Source organism: Chrysemys picta, chromosome 1 (genome assembly GCF_011386835.1).
Source record: "Chrysemys picta bellii isolate R12L10 chromosome 1, ASM1138683v2, whole genome shotgun sequence".
Lineage (NCBI taxonomy): Eukaryota > Metazoa > Chordata > Testudines > Emydidae > Chrysemys > Chrysemys picta.
In genome coordinates, this window is record NC_088791.1 from 50339011 (window position 1) to 50355882 (window position 16872).

The 16872-nt window shown below is 42.8% G+C and overlaps 1 long non-coding RNA gene across 1 annotated transcript; it reads right to left on the reverse strand.

The window, feature by feature from the left end:
• Window positions 1-13695: 13695 nt before the first annotated feature.
• Window positions 13696-15700, reverse strand: LOC135973449 (uncharacterized). The gene is made up of 3 exons (XR_010590285.1): window positions 15470-15700; window positions 14781-15042; window positions 13696-13928 (listed from the first exon to the last, which is right to left on the reverse strand). It is a non-coding gene; the product is annotated as an uncharacterized LOC135973449 (long non-coding RNA).
• Between the last annotated feature and the right edge of the window lie 1172 nt (window positions 15701-16872).

Sequence of the window (16872 nt, forward strand, 5' to 3'; positions counted from 1 at the left end):
ATCCCAGTGGTGGGGTCTGATTTGGGGACTTGGGTGTCAATTAGGTGTCTAAGTCCTTTTATTAATCCAGCCCTAAATACCATTGTGGATTCTAGACAAAGTGGCTATAGATGCTTATAACACATTATTTAGGATAGATCTAGGAAAAAAGGATTGTGAGGAATCCAAGAAGAATAGTGACTGAACAACTGTACAGCAGATAAAATGCGAAGTGTTTAAATGCAAAGTTATGCACAATGGGAAAACTGATGGAAAATTTTTGCACACAATTTTGAATGGCAAGTGTCCTGTTGTCTGAGGAAAAATAACCACTAATCATTCACTAACACATGAAGTGCAGATCACGGACATAAAGATTGAAAAATGATTTGCTCCTAAATTCATCGCTTTGTGTCAATTAAGTTTTCAATTAAAAATTTACAGATGCTAACCTAATTAGTGTAATTACAATAAAAGTCTGCGATGCCATTCAGTCAAGCTGAAATTACAGCAGATAATGACAACGAGAGTGGGGCAATTTACAAACAACTTTTCCCATGCTGTAATAATTTTGATATCTGTACTTTTGATTGAAACTTTGTAGTCTCTTCTAACCTGTACACTGAAGAACTGTTCATTCATTACACCAATGGACTATGCTTTCTATTGTGTACATGAGCTAACAGAGACCTTGTCTACACATAACAGGGTTCGTTGGGATAGATATACTGACACCTCTATATCAGCAAAAATCACTAGTGGAGTTCCAGGTTACAATAGCAAAAGAGTGCTTTTGCCATTATAGTTTAAACCAGTTCCCCAGCTGGAATAAGGGTGCTTTTCCTGGAATAACTATGTGTACACTACGGGTTGTTTTGCAGGCATAGATATGTCAGTTAGTGCTGTGGGTATTTTTACACTTGTAACCAACATAGCTATGCCAGTAAAATTTTCTAGCATAAACCAGGCCAGAATGACTTGTTCATTTACATATTAATGGAGTCTGCTCTGAGAAAAGTTAATTGAAGAACATACATAAAGGTTTGTTTGTCCTTGTGGACAGATACAATAGAAGAAACTGTTTGAAAATGAACACTAAAGTGTGCATGCTGATGTAACTGGGAAAGGGAATTATTAAGGCAGTGTCATTTTTAGCACACAAACAATACGTTTTGAATGTCATGGAAGAGAAAACTGCAATTTGCATGTCTTTTAACTTCAAACCAGTGGATGCCTTGATTAAAAAATGAATAAAGTAGTGTGACACAAATTTAAGGAGCCAACACTTTTGGTAATTGTAACACCTCCCCATTTAAGTTAAGATGCTATAACTGAGGTTGTTTCAAGGGAGACAATACATTCTTTCCAGGGACATTCTTTTTGGTCTTCTCTACATCAGAGAATTCTGACATGCTAGATGCAGGATGGGCCCACCTCTGGCATGCCTGTAACACATCACGCACAAAATTGCTACCAGTGGTGCACAGGCAAGCATACTACCATGTGAATTGCACTTGCTCTTGCAACAGTCACCTGTTGTCCAAAACTGTGTCAGTTTCCACCAGCCCAGTGCCAGTGTCTAGAGAAGTTGTGCTGCATAGCAGCTACAGTTAATCAGCTCATCACCATTCCACAGTGCACTGGTCTAGTCACCATTTGATTGCCCTCACAGGTTAAATTATTGCATTCTGTTGTCCAGGAGTCATGTCTTCTAGAATTGTCTCACCTGTATCAGCTGTGCTGCACAAATCTTAGACATGACCTTGCTTACCGTATCCACTTCTGAGTGATCATTTTTGGAGAATGTGAGCTGGCCTGAGACAGATGCGTGAATATTTAGGGTGACAGAAAAGATATAGTCACAGATAAGCTCTGTAATTAGGGATAAGTTGGTTTATGACCAGGCATCCAAGCATCTTGCCCAGCATTGTATCACTCCAGAAAGCAGTATGGGAGAATCAAATGGGCCTTTATTCAGCTAGGCTTGGTCTTCCAACAGTTGATCTGGGTCAAGGAGAAAAATTAGCTTCTGTTATGATAAATTTAACTGCATTCTCCGCAGCTGAATTTAATTTTTGAAAAAACCCATATAATCAGCTATATGATCTCGAGATCCTCAGAGGACTCCACTAATCCAGAACTGAGATATGGTCCAGGATGTGTCCAAGACTATGGAATGGTCCCAACACCTCTCTCTGAGGCAGAAGCTCCAGAGATGGCACAAGAAATGGCAGGTTTGTGGGCTTGGATGACATAGGACTCATGAGAAGAGGGGATCTCAATGTTATGTGTTTTGATTGTTATTTTTATTAACTTGGGCTTGTCTGCATTCTCAGGACAGTTTTCTAGTTTCTATGTGTGACACGATGACTGTTGTGAAACTAAAGACAAAGCTTCACCTACCAGTGAAAGCTCTCTTCCTCTCCCCAGCTCTGTTGCCATAGCAAGTGGCAGTTTCCTCCCCAGCCCAACTACTTTGAATCCCCAGCCACTGCCAGGTTTGGCAGGTTCCTCTGTACTCCCCCTTCATTCTGCCATCTTTGGCTAGTGGGTTGTTATTCCAAGTAAGGGGAGATGTTCCTGGCAAGCTGTGCTATGGCTCATGACCAAGCCCAAAAAGAGATTCAAGCAGGAAAAAGTAAAACAATTTTAAAACATACAAAACCACAACAATATTGAAAATGGCAAAGCCAGACATGCTTATTCAATGGGCACCAAGACTACAGCACATATTTCATATTGTATCTGTCAACCCATATGTCAGTGCCTAGTGGCTAGACCAGGATACCAATTTATGGATAATCACAATTCTACCTTTCTATTAAATGTCTGAAACACAACTAAAATTATTATTAGGAAACCTAAACTACGTTTAGTGTTTTGTGACAATAAAAGTGGTGGCAGGACATACCCCAGCCACCCAAACATCTTCCAAGCAGAGAAATAAGTTAAAGGGATAGACTTGTGCATTCCTTTCCACCTTCCTGTTACCTACAGCACTGGTTATAACACACTCCAGCACTCCACAAGGCTTTCGCTTTCATCTCTCTCAGATCCCAAAAAGCAATAAGCACGCCAGCTTCCTCAGACTTGCACTCTAACACAAAACCTTAACAGTGATCTCATTTGCTTTGATATTAGCTATATTAACACAACTGCATTTGTAGCTGTCCCACATTTGCTGCATTTGGGAAGTTCCTCTGCCTTAACATAGCTGAGATCACAACACATTTTTTACAAACTAAAGATTTAACACTTCCTACTCAGCCTTAACTATGGAATTTCAAACAGTGCCTCCATAATTAGAAAGCAAAGCACCCACAGACAAGGGAGGGAGGAACCACAGGTCTGTCTAACTCCCTACCACCAACCAGCAAGTCCTTGGCAGCAATCTAGCAGAGATAACAGATATCCCCTCCAGTCCTAACTTCCCTCCAGTCCTTCAAGGAATTTCTACCCACACAGAGGTGCTGGGTGAGTGCTGAGTAGCTCTCCTTGCAGCGCCTGCAGAAGGAAGCAGCAGGTACTATCTTCTGCACCTGCCTCTCGTCATTGGCAGGCATGTAGAGGGGCGTGGCTGACATTCAGCAGCCTTTGCAATCACAAGTGGTCACATCATCCTGGGGTATGGCATGAGGTTTCTGGGGGAGGAAAATGAACGTGACTAGAACTACCTTTTCCAAGCTGTGCCCACCACATACAATTAGAAAGAAGTCAGTATAGTGTGTGATGTCAAACTAAGGGAAAAGTGTTCTTTTCTGCCATCTGGTATTATGATTTTCAAAGACTCTTAAGAGATTTGGACACTCAGTTCCCATGAATTTTAATTGGGCATCTATATCTCATGGGCACCTTTGAAAATCTCATTGTAAATAATGTACTAAATTGCTTAGCAGAGGTGGTCTTCTGGTTAAGGCAGAGCACTCAGATGCTACATTTTGAGATGCTCTTCAGACGGGAGGTTGCTCTCTTGTATAACTGTAGTATTAGTGGAAAATAAACTGGTGTAAAATGAAATAGCCTGTTTTTATTTGTATTCATTATTTATGACCAGTATGACATTGTCTGGTGATCTGCCCCTTATGGTGTACTATGCTGGAATGGTAAAAACAAGTTGGATATCTTATTTTGAGCCATACAGTATATCCACATACAATGCACATGCAATTCTCTCACATGGCACCTTCTTATCCTGTGTGTAACAACTGAATTTAATCCACTTGGTGATACATTGTCTTTCTGAGCCTTCCAGCATAATGCAACAATACAGTATTTCACAATGTACCATTTCAGTATTTATCTGAAACTTCTGGAAAACCATTTTTTCATAGAATCATAGAATCATAGGACTGGAAGGGACCTCAAGGGATCATCTAGTTCAGTTCCCTGCATTTGTGGCAGGAAAACTGCAGAAAAACCTGAGAGTCTCTGGATTAAGTTTAGAAGTGTGAGCAACAAGGGTGATGTCGTGGTGGGAGTCTGCTATAGACCACCAGACCAGGGGAATGAGGTGGACGAAGCATTCTTCCAGCAACTAGCAGAAGTTACTAGATCGCAGGCCCTGGTTCTCATGGGAGACTTTAATCACCCTGATATCTGCTGGGAGAGCAATACAGTGGTGCACAGACAATCCAGGAAGTTTTTGGAAAGTGTAGGGGACAATTTCCTGGTGCAAGTGGTGGAGGAACCATTTAGGGGCAGAGCTCTTCTAGACCTGCTGCTCACAAACTGGAAAGAATTAGTAGGGGAAGCAAAAATGGATGGGAACCTGGGATGCAGTGACCATGAGATGGTCAAGTTCAGGATCCTGACGCAAGGAAGAAAGGAGAGCAGCAGAATACGGACTCTGAACTTCAGAAAAGCAGACTCTGACTCCCTCAGGGACTGATGGGCAGGATCCCCTGGGAGAAAAACATGAAGGGGAAAGGAGTCCAGGAGAGCTGGCTGTATTTTAAAGAATCCTTATTGAGGTTGCAGGAAAAAAACCATCCCGATATGTAGAAAGAATAATAAATATGGCAGGCGACCAGCTTGGCTTAACAGTGAAATCCTTACTGATCTTAAATGGAAAAAAGAAGCTTACAAGAAGTGGAAGATTGGACAAATGACCAGCGAGGAGTATAAAAATATTGCTCAGGCATGCAGAAGTGAAATCAGGAAGGCCAAATCACACTTGGAATAGTGTGCAAGAGATGTTAAGAATAACAAGAAGGGTTTCTTCAGGTATGTTAGCAACAAGAAGAAAGTTAAGGAAAATGTGGGCCCCTTACTGAATGAGGGAGGCAACTAGTGACAGAGGATATGGAAAAAGCTAATGTACTCAATGCTTTTTTTGCCTCTGTCTTCACAAACAAGGTCAGGTCCCAGACTGCTGCACTGGGCAGCACAGTATGGGGAGGAGATGACCAGCCCTTTGCGGAGAAAGAAGTGGTTCGGGACTATTCGAAAAACTGGATGAGCACAAGTCCATGGGGCTGGATGCACTGCATCCAAGTGTGCTAAAGGAGTTGGCGGATGTGATTGCAGAGCCATTATCTTTGAAAACTCATGGTGATCTGGGGAGGTCCCGGATGACTGGAAAAAGGCTAATGTAGTGCCCATCTTTAAAAAAGAGAAGGAGGAGGATCCGGGGAACTACAGGCCAGTCAGCCTCACCTCAGTACCTGGAAAAATCATGGAGCAGGTCCTCAAGGAATCAATTCGGAAGCACTTAGAGGAGAGGAAAGTGATCAGGAACAGTCAGGATGGATTCACCAAGGGCAAGTCATGCCTGACTAATCTAATTGCCTTCTATGAGGAGATAACTGGGTCTGTGGCTGAGGGGAAAGCAGTGGACGTGTTATTCCTTGAGTTTAGCAAAGCTTTTGACACAGTCTCCCACAGTATTCTTGCCGGCAAGTTAAGGAAGTATGGGCTGGATGAATGGACTATAAGGTGGATAGAAAGCTGGCTAGATTGTCAGGCTCAATGGGTAGTGATCAATGGCTCCATGTCTAGTTGGCAGCCGGTTTCAAGCGGAGTGCCCCAAGGGTCGGTCCTAGGGCTGGTTTTGTTCAATATCTTCATTAACGATCTGGAGGATGGTGTGGACTGCACTCTCAGCAAGTTTGCAGATGACACTAAACTGGGAGGAGTTGTAGATATGCTGAAGGGTAGGGATAGGATACAGAGGGACCTAGACAAATTAGAGGATTGGGCCAAAAGAAACCTGATGACGTTCAACAAGGACCAGTGCAGAGTCCTGCACTTCGGACAGAAGAATCCCATGCACAGCTACAGACTAGGAACCAAATGACTAAGCAGCAGTTCTGCAGAAAAGGACCTAGGGGTTACAGTGGACGAGAAGCTGGATATGAGTCAACAGTGTGCTCTTGTTACCAAGAAGGCTAACAGCATTTTGGGCTGTATAAGTAGGGGCATTTTCAGCAGATCGAGGGATGTGATCATTCCCCTCTATTTGACATTGGTGAGGCCTCATTTGGAGTACTGTGTCCAGTTTTGAGCCCCACACTACAAGAAGTATGGGTAGTAAGCAGGAAGAACTGGAAGTGCTAATAAATAAATACAACGATGACATTGTTGGCATCACTGATACTTGGTGGGATAATACACATGATTGGAATGTTGGTATGGATGGGCACAGCTTGCTCAGGAAGGATAGAAAGGGGGAAAAGGGAGGAGGTGTTGCCTTATATATTAATAATGTACACACTTGGACTGAGGTGGAGATGGACATAGGAGACGGAAGTGTTGAGAGTCTCTGGGTTAGGCTAAAAGGGATAAAAAACAAGGGAGATGTCATGCTAGGAGTCTACTACAGGCCACCTAACCAGGTCGAAGAGATGGATGAGGCTTTTTTTAAACAACTAACAAAATCATCCAAAGACCAAGATTTGATGGTGATGGGGGACTTCAACTATCCAGATATATGTTGGGAAAATAACACAGTGGGGCACAGACTATCCAATAAGTTCTTGGACTGCATTGCAGACAACTTTTTATTTCAGAAGGTTGAAAAAGCTACTGGGGGGAAGCTGTTCTAGATTTGATTTTAACAAATAGGGAGGAACTCGTTGAGAATTTGAAAGTGGAAGGCAGCTTGGGTGAAAGTGATCATGAAATCAGAGTTCACAATTGTAAGGAAGGGTAGAAGGGAGTACAGCAAAATAGAGTCAATGGATTTCAGGAAGGCGGATTTTGGTAAGCTCAGAGAGCTGATAGGTAAGGTCCCATGGGAATCAAGACTGATGGGAAAAACAACTGAGGAGAGTTGGCAGTATTTAAAAGGGACACTATTAAGGGCCCAAAAGCAAGCTATTCTGCTGGGTAGGAAAGATAGAAATATGGCAAAAGACCAGCTTGGTTTAACCACGAGATCTTGCATGATCTAAAAAATAAAAAGGAGTCATATAAAAAATGGAAACTAGGACAAATTACAAAGGATGAATATAGGCAAACAACACAGGAATGCAGGGGCAAGATTAGAAAGAAAAAGGCATAAAATAAGCTCAAACTAGCTACAGGAATAAAGGGAAATAAGAAGACTTTTTATCAATACATTAGAAGCAAGAGAAAGACCAAGGACAGGGTAGGACTGCTCAGTGAGGAGGGAGAAACAGTAACAGGAAACTTGGAAATGGCAGAGATGCTCAATGACTTCTTTGTTTCAGTCTTCACCGAGAAGTCTGAAGGAATGCCTAACATAGTGAATGCTAATGGGAAGGGGGTAGGTTTGGAAGATAAAAATCACTTAGAAAAGTTAGATGCCTGCAAGTCACCAGGGCCTGATGAAATGCATCCTAGAAAACTCAAGGAGCTAATAGAGGAGGTATCTGAACCTCTAGCTATTATCTTTGGAAAATCATGGGAGACAGGAGAGATTCTAGAAGACTGGAAAAGGGCAAATATAGTGCCCATCTATAAAAACTTCTGTGCCAGGAAAGATAATGGAGCAAGTAATTAAGGAAATGATCTGCAAACACTTGGAAGGTGGTAAGGTGATAGGGAATAGCCAGCATGGATGTAAAGAACAAATCATGTCAAACCAATCTGATAGCTTTCTTTGATAGGATAACGAGTCTTGTGGACAAGGGAGAAGTGGTGAATGTGTTATATCTAAACTTTAGTAAGGCATTTGTTATGGTCTTGCATGATATTCTTATTGATAAACTAGGAAAATACAACTTAGATGGGGCTACTATAAGGTGGGTGCATAACTGGCTGGATAACCATACTCAGAGAGTAGTTATTAATGGTTCCCAAGCCTGCTCGAAAGGTATAACAAGTGGGGTTTCGAAGGGGTCTGTTTTGGGACCGGCTCTGTTCAATATCTTCATCAACGATTTAGTTATTGGCATAGAAAGTACACTTATTAAGTTTGCAGATGATACCAAACTGGGAGGGATTGCAACTGCTTTGGAGGATAGGGTCATAATACAAAATGATCTGGACAAATTGGAGAAATGGTCTGAGGTAAACAGGATGAAGTTTAATAGAGACAAATGCAAAGTGCTCCACTTAGGAAGGAACAATCAGTTTCACACATACAGAATGGGAAGAGACTGTCAAGGAAGGAGTACGGCAGAAAGGGATCTAGGAGTTATAGTGGACCACAAACTAAATATGAGTCAACAGTGTGATGCTGTTGCAAAAAAAGCAAACATGATTCTGGGATGCATTAACAGGTGTGTTGTGAGCAAGACACGAGAAGTCATTCTTCCACTCTACTCTGCGCTAGTTAAGCCTCAACTGGAGTATTGTGTCCAGTTCTGGAAACAGCATTTCAAGAAAGTTGTGGAGAAATTGGAGAGGGTCCAGAGAAGAGCAACAAGAATGATTAAAGGTCTAGAGAACATGACCTGTGGAGGAAGGCTGAAAGAATTGGGTTTGTTTAGTTTGGAAAAGAGAAGACTGAGAGGGGACATGATAGTAGTTTTCAGGTATCTAAAAGGATGTCATGAGGAGGGAGAAAATTTGTTCATCTTAGCCTCTAAAGATAGAACCAGAAGCAATGGGCTTAAACTGCAGCAATGGAGGTTTAGGTTCAAAAAGGAAAAAGTTCCTAACTGTCAGGGTGGTTAAACACTGGAATTAACTGCCTAGGGAGGTTGTGGAATCTCCATCTCTGGAGATATTTAAGAGTAGGTTAGATAAATGTCTATCAGGGATGGTCTAGACAGTATTTGGTGCTGCCACGAGGGCAGGGGACTGGATTCGATGACCTCTTGAGGTCCCTTCCAGTCCTAGAATCTATGAATCTATGAATCATGTTTCAGAGTGGTAGCCATGTTAGTCTGTATCAGCAAAAAGAACGAGGAGTACTTGTGGCACCATAGAGACTAACAAATTGATTTGGGCATGGCTTTCGTGGGCTAAAACCCACTTCATCGGATGTATGCAGTGCAAAATACAGTTGGACGATATATATACACAGAGAACATGAAAAAATGGGTGTTGCCATACCAACTATAACAAGACTAATCAATTAAGGTGGGCTATTAGCAGCAGGAGAAAAAAAACTTTTGTAGTGATAATCAGGATGGCCCATTTCCAACAGTTGACAAGAAGGTGTGAGTAACAGTAGGGGAAAACAATTAGTATGGGGAAATAGTTTTACTTTGTGTAATGACCCATCCACTCCCAGTGTTTTTTCAAGCCTAATTTAATGGTGTCTAGTTTGCAAATTAATTCCAATTCAGCAGTTTCTCATTGGAGTCTGTTTTTGAAGGGTTTTTTTGGAGTATTGTGACATTTAGGTTTGTAATTAAGTGAGCAGGGAGGTTGAAGTGTTCTCTGACTGGTTTTTGAATGTTATAATTCCTGACATCTAATTTGTGACCATTTATTCTTTTGCATAGAGACTGTTCGGTTTGGCTAATGTACATGGCAGAGAGGCATTGCTGACACATGATGGCATATATCACATTGGTAGATATGCAGGTGAACGAGCCTCTGATGGTGTGGCTGATGTGATTAGGTCGTACTATGGTGTCCCTTGAATAAATATGTGGACAGTTGGCAACAGGCTTTGTGGCAAGGATAGGTTCCTGGGTTAGTGTTTTTGTTCTATGGTGTGTGGTTGCTGGTGAGTATTTGCTTCAGGTTGGGGGACTGTCTGTAAGCGAGGACTGGTCTGTCTCCCAAGATCTGTGAGAGTGAGGGATCATCTTTCTGGATAGGTGTAGATCTTTGATGATGCGCTGGAGAGGTTTTAGTTGGGGGCTGAAGGTGACGGCTAGTGGCGTTCTGTTACTTTCTTTGTTGGGTCTGTCCTGAAGTAGGTGATTTCTGGGTATTCTTCTGGCTCTCTCAATCTGTTTCTTCACTTCAGCAGGTGGATATTGTAGTTTTAAGAATGCTTGATAGAGATCGTGTCGGTGTTTGTCTCTGTCTGAGGGATTGGAGCAAATGTGGTTGTATCTTAGAGCTTGGCTGTAGACAATGGATTGTGTGATGTGGTCTGGATGGAAGCTGGAGGCATGTAGGTAAGTATAGCGGTCAGTAGGTTTCCGGTATCATAGGCGCCGACTCTGTGGGTGCTCCGGGGCTGGAGCACCCATGGGGAAAAATTGGTGGGTGATCTGCACCCACCGGCAGCTCCCCGCCCCACCCACCAAGCTCACCTCTGCCTCCGCCTCCTCCCCTGAGCATGCTGCGTGCCAGCTTTTCCCCCCTTGCTCCCAGCGCTTGCACCACAAAACAGCTGTTTTGCGCAGCAAGTGCTGGGAGGGAGGGAGAAGGAGGGGGAACCTGGTGTGCTTGGGGAAGAGGTGGGGCCAGGGCCGGGATTTGGGGAAGGGGTCCAGTAGGGGCAGGGAGGGGGCAGAGTTGGGGTGAGGACTTTGGAGAGAGGGTTGGAATGGGGGTGGAGCAGGGGCGGGGAAAGGGTGGAGTCGGGGTGGGTCCAGAGGTGGGGCGGTGCGAGCACCCACCGGCGCCAGGGAAAGTTGGCGCCTATGTCCAGTATAGGGTGGGGTTTATGTGACCATAGCTTATTAGCACTGTAGTGTCCAGGAAGTGGATCTCTTGTGTGGACTGATCCAGGCTGAGGTCGATGGTGGGATGGAAATTGTTGAAATCATGGTGGATTTCCTCAAGGGCTTCTTTTCCATGGGTCCAGATGATGAAGATGTCATCAATGTAGTGCAAGTAGAGTAGGGGCATTAGGGGATGAGAGCTGAGGAAGCGTTGTTCTAAGTCAGCCATAAAAATGTTGGCATACTGTGGGGCCATGTGGGTACCCATAGCAGTGCCGCTGACTTGAAGGTATACATTGTTCCCAAATGTGAAATAGTTGTGGGTGAGGACAAAGTCACAAGGTTCAGCCACCAGGTTTGCCGTGACATTATCGGGGATACTGTTTCTGATGGCTTGTAGTCCATCTTTGTGTGGAATGTTGGTGTAGAGGGCTTCTACATCCATAGTGGCCAGGATGATGTTTTCTGGAAGATCACCAATGGATTGTAGTTTCCTCAGGAAGTCAGTTGTGTCTCGAAGATAGCTAGGAGTGCTGGTAGCATAGGGCCTGAGGAGAGAGTCTACATAGTCAGACAATCCTGCTGTCAGGGTGCCAATGCCTGAGATGATGGGGCGTCCAGGATTTCCAGTTTTATGGATCTTGGGTAGCAGATAGAATACCCCTGGTTGGAGTTCTAGGGGTGTGTCTGTGCAGATTTGTTCCTGTGCTTTTTTAGGGAGTTTCTCAAGCAAATGGTGTCATTTCTTTTGGTTTCAGAGTAGCAGCTGTGTCAGGGCTGGCTCCAGGCACCAGCTTGTCAACCAGGTGCTTGGGGCAGCCACTCTGGAGAGGAGCAGCACGTCCAGGTATTCGGCATCAATTTGGCGGACGGTCCCTCCGCCTCAGAGCGAAGGACCTCCCGCCGAATTGCCGCCGCAGATCGCGATTGCGATTGCGGCTTTTTTCTTTTTTTTTTTTTGGATGCTTGGGGCAGCCAAAACCCTGGAGCTGGCCCTGAGCTGTGTTAGTCTGTATCTGCAAAAAGAACAGGAGTACTTGGGGCACCTTAGAGACTAACAAATTTATTTCAGTTTATAAATTTGTTAGTTTCTAAGGTGCCACAAATACTCCTATTCTAGTTTCTTTTGGTAACCCTCAGTGGGATCAGAGGGTAATGGCCTGTAGAATGTGGTGTTAGCTGCCTAGCAGCCTCTTGTTAATATTCCAACCTATTCATGATGACAACAGTACCTCCTTTGTCAGCCTTTTTGATTATAATATCGGAGTTGTTCCTGAGGCTCTGGATGGCGTTGTGTTCTGCATGGCTGAGATTATGGGGCAAGTGATGCTGCTTTTCCATAATTTCAGCCCGACGGAAGCACTCTATGTAGAAGTTGAGTCTGTTGTTTCGACCTTCAGGAGGAGTCCATGCAGAATCCTTCTTTTTGTAGTGTTGGTAGGAAGGTTTCTGTGGATTAGTGTGCTGTTCAGAGGTGTTTTGGAAATATTCCTTGAGTCGGAGATGTCAAAAGTAGGATTCCAGGTCACCGCAGAACTGTATCATGTTCGTGGGGGTAGAGGGGCAGAAGAGGCCCCAAGATAGGACAGATTCTTCTGCCGGGCTAAGAGTATAGCTGGATAGATTAATTCTTGACGTCTGATTTGTGTCCATTTATTCTTGTGTAGAGACTGTCCGGTTTGGCCAATGTACATGGCAGAAGGGCATAGTTGGACCATGATGGCATATATCACATTGGTAGATGTGCAGTGAACGAGCCTCTGATGGTGTGGCTGATGTGATTAGGTCCTATGCTGGTGTCCCTTGAATAGATATGTGGACAGAGTTGGCAATGGGCTTTGTTGCAAGGATAGGTTCCTGGGTTACTGTTTTTGTTGTGCGGTTGCTGGTGAGTATTTGAAATAAAAAATTGTCTCCAATGCATTCCAAGAACTTATTGGATAATCTGTGCCCTGCCGTATTACTTTCCCAACAGATGTCTGAGTAGTTGAAGTCCCCCATCCTCACCAAGTCCTGTGCTTTGGATGATTTTGTTAATTGTTTAAAAAAATAATCATCCACCTCTTCTTCCTGGTTAGGTGGTCTGTAGTAGACCCCTACCATGACATACCCTTGTTTTTACCCCTTTTATCCTTATCCAGAGACTTTCAACAAATCTGCCTCCTATTTCCATCTTAACCTTGGTCCAAATGTATACATTCTTAATATATAAGGAAACGCCTTCTCCCTTTTTCCCTGCCTGTTCTTCATGAATAATACCAGTACCTTTTATACCAATGTTTTCTGGCATTGTGTTGATTTGAATCAGGAACTCATACCTTTAGGAACTGGTTTATTAAAAATTTAGTTTTGTTACTGGCAAAACTGCCACAGACATGGGGCCAGATCCACTAGTGAAGCTGAGGTGTGTTTGGCACAGCTGTGGAGGGAGAAATGCAAAGATGCCATTTATGCTCACTAGTCCTGGGGCAAGTTCCATGCTTTGCCAGCTGCTAGCACCCCAAGGAGCCATTACAGTAGCTGTGGATATCAAGAGTGCAGGAAGACCCTTGCCATGTCCCCTCCTCCCTTACCACACCACCTCCAGTGATAGTAAGGAGAAGAGTGGCCTAGAATTTGCTATGGCATCTATACATCACAAGATGATCCTCTTTTGCATGGGAGAACCTGGGGTAGTTGGATCTGCTGGGTTTAGGACTGCTGGACTAACAGAAAACGACTGTAGTGTGAACCAGGATTCTCTTTTCCAAAAAAATTTATCTAGAATGATACAATAATAACATAATACTTTTTTTCCACATTCAGGGTCAAAGTATATGGCTCTTATGAGGGACACAGAAAGCCTTCAGTGAGATGGTACTGTTTGTTGCAGTCTACAGTATCGTGGAGGCAAAGGGCAGGAAGACTGCACAGGGATTTGTACACCCTGACTGCTACAAAGTCCTGGTGAATACAGATCCAACCCCCTTGGATCTAAAAACAAGGAAAAATCAATCAGGTTCTTAAAAAGAAGGCTTTTAATTAAAGTAAAAGGTAAAAATCATCTCTGTAAAATCAGTATGGAAAACAACTTTACAGGGTAATCAAACTTAAAGAGCTCAGAGGACCTCCCTCTAGCCTCAGGTTCAAAGTATAGCAAACAAAGATAAACACTCTAGTAAAAGGTACATTTACAAGTTGAGAAAACAAAGGAAAACTAACACGCCTTGCCTGGCTGTTTACTTACAAGTTTGAAATAGGAGAGACTTGTTTAGAAAGATGTGGAGAACCTGGATTGATGTCTGGTCCCTCTCCGTCCCAAGAGCGAACAACAACCAAAACAAAGAGCACAAACAAAAGCCTTCCCCCCCTCCAGATTTGAAAGTATCTTGTCCCCTTATTGGTCCTTTGGGTCAGGTGTCAGCCAGGTTACCCGAGCTTCTTAACCCTTTACAGGTAAAAAGATTTTGGAGTCTCTGGCCAGGAGGGATTTTATGGCACTGTACACAGGAGAGCTGTTACCCTTCCCTTTATAGTTATGACAGATCCAAACCCCAAATAAATCCGTTTTACTCTGTATAAAGCTTATACAGGGTAAACTCAAATTGTTCGCCCTCTATAACACTGATAGAGAGATATGCATAGCTGTTTGCTCCCCCAGGTATTAATTACTTGCTCTGGGTCAATTAATAAGCAAAAAGTGATTTTATTAAGTATAAAAAGTAGGATTTAAGTGGTTCCAAATATTAACAGACAGAACAAAGTAAATTACCAAGCAAAATAAAATAAAAAAACATACAAGTCTAAGCCTAATACAGTAGGGAACTAAATGCAGGTAAATCTCACCCTCAGAGATGTTCCAATAAGCTTCTTTCACAGACTAGACTCCTTCCTAGTCTGGGTCCAGCAATCACTTACATCCCCGTAGTTACTGTCCTTTGTTTCAGTTTCTTTCAGGCATCTCTTTGGGGTGGAGAGGCTATCTTCTGCGCCAGATGAAGACAAAATGGAGGGGTTTCCAGGGCTTTTCATATTCTTTCTCTTGTGGGTGGAAACCCCTTTGTCCTCCTGTGCAAAATCACAGCAACAAGATGGAGTCTGTAGCCACCTGGGGAAGTCACATGTCTATGAATGATTCAGCTTTTTGCAGGCCAACACTATTGTTTACATGTTAGTTTGAACGTTTCCAGGAAAGCTCAGATGTGGATTGGCGTCTCCCAAAGTCCATTGCTAGTTAAGTACTCCCAATTACTTAAATAACCCCTTCACACTATGTTGACCAAATCTGCCTTATGTGCTTCCTACAGCAAACACTTTAAATACAAACATAGAGCCAATGCTCATAACTTCAGATATAAAAATGATACATGCATACAAATAGGATGAATATATTCAGTAGATCATAACATTTACAAAGATATGCTACATGGCATATCTAGCCTAAAACATCTTCCAGTTATGTCATATTTACACTCATAAACATATTTCTATAAAGCATTATGGGGTGCAACGTCACAACAGTAAAAGAGTTTTACCTTCATTTTTTCATCTTTATCCCCTCGGTCATCTCTGCTTTCACTGCTTCTATGGTCATGCAAGGTTTTTGTCTGGAAATCCAGAAGCCCCAGTGGTCTGAGTCCCTTCATGCTACCTGTTTGCTCTGTTTCTAGATGCTGCTTTTTTTTCTCCTACTAATCACATCTTCTTCCTTGCTGGGGGGTTTCACCCGACTGACTGCTGCACCATGTTTTGTGTACCAGGTGCACATTATTATGGGTAATAACATGTGGGTAATAACACGAGAGGACTCTATGTTTCTAAAAACAAAACTTGTTCTTAATTAAGGAGACTATTTACAGGGATGCTGTAACTGTAGCTAGCATTGCATCATTCCAACCATGTGTGCACAGACTGGCTTCCTGGTGCCTGCCTCCTCCAAATACTTTTCTCCTGCTACCTGTGTTTCTCTCTCCAAGTTCCATGCAGGTTGCTACAGCAGCCATAGGAGTGGGAGAGGGTTTCTTTTCCCTCACAGACCCTTGCAGTCTCACCTGGTGCATGGCCTACTCACTCAACACAATTTATCCCATATTCTGAACAAGTGCAAAAAAGAAATGTACATGTAAATAATCAAATAGGCTCTTATATTTGGAATAATGACTATATATTTTTCCCATTTATCTGCTAACAAATACTTTACTAATGCTTTCATACTATTGAATATTTGGATTTCACATATCATTACACTTGTATTTTGTGCTGCTGGCATAGTTTCTAACCTCATAAATTGCTATGGAGCCTCTTTTGAATGTTTATTTCATTAGCACACAGATATAATAAGACTGAGTCAACATACTCAAGGCTGCTAATCTTGGTCTGTCAGATATGACATTCTACAAACAGGATATCTAGTTTCTTTGGACACCAACAGTTTTATGCAATCTCCTAACAGCTGAAAGAAGATGGGAACTGTATGTAACCTTTTGATTTAGCAGAGACAAAGATTCAGAAGACAGAAAGGGAGGAGGAGACCACTAGGGCTTGAGCTCAAAAATTAAGGTTGTGGTAGTTAAGAGACTTTGAGCCAAATTCAGCCCTGGTGTAGCAGGTTCAACTTCATTTACTCTGCTGGAGTCGTACCTGCTTATGCCAACACTGCATTTGGCTCTTTCTGTCTAAGTTAGTGGACCATTTAAAAAACACAAATACTAACAGATCATCAGAAGAGTAAAACAGATAATTAAGACTTCTTTTATAAACTGTGCTGCCTCCGCCATTTGCATCTAAATCACAGCCATTCTGATGACATAGTGCTAGAAGAAATATCCTTTTATCACTGGACTATATAAAATTGACAAAGAAATTAGCAGTAAAGACTTTCAGATCAGGGGTTGGCCTCTTGGGGATAACAAAGCAGACTCTGAAAGACACACAACAG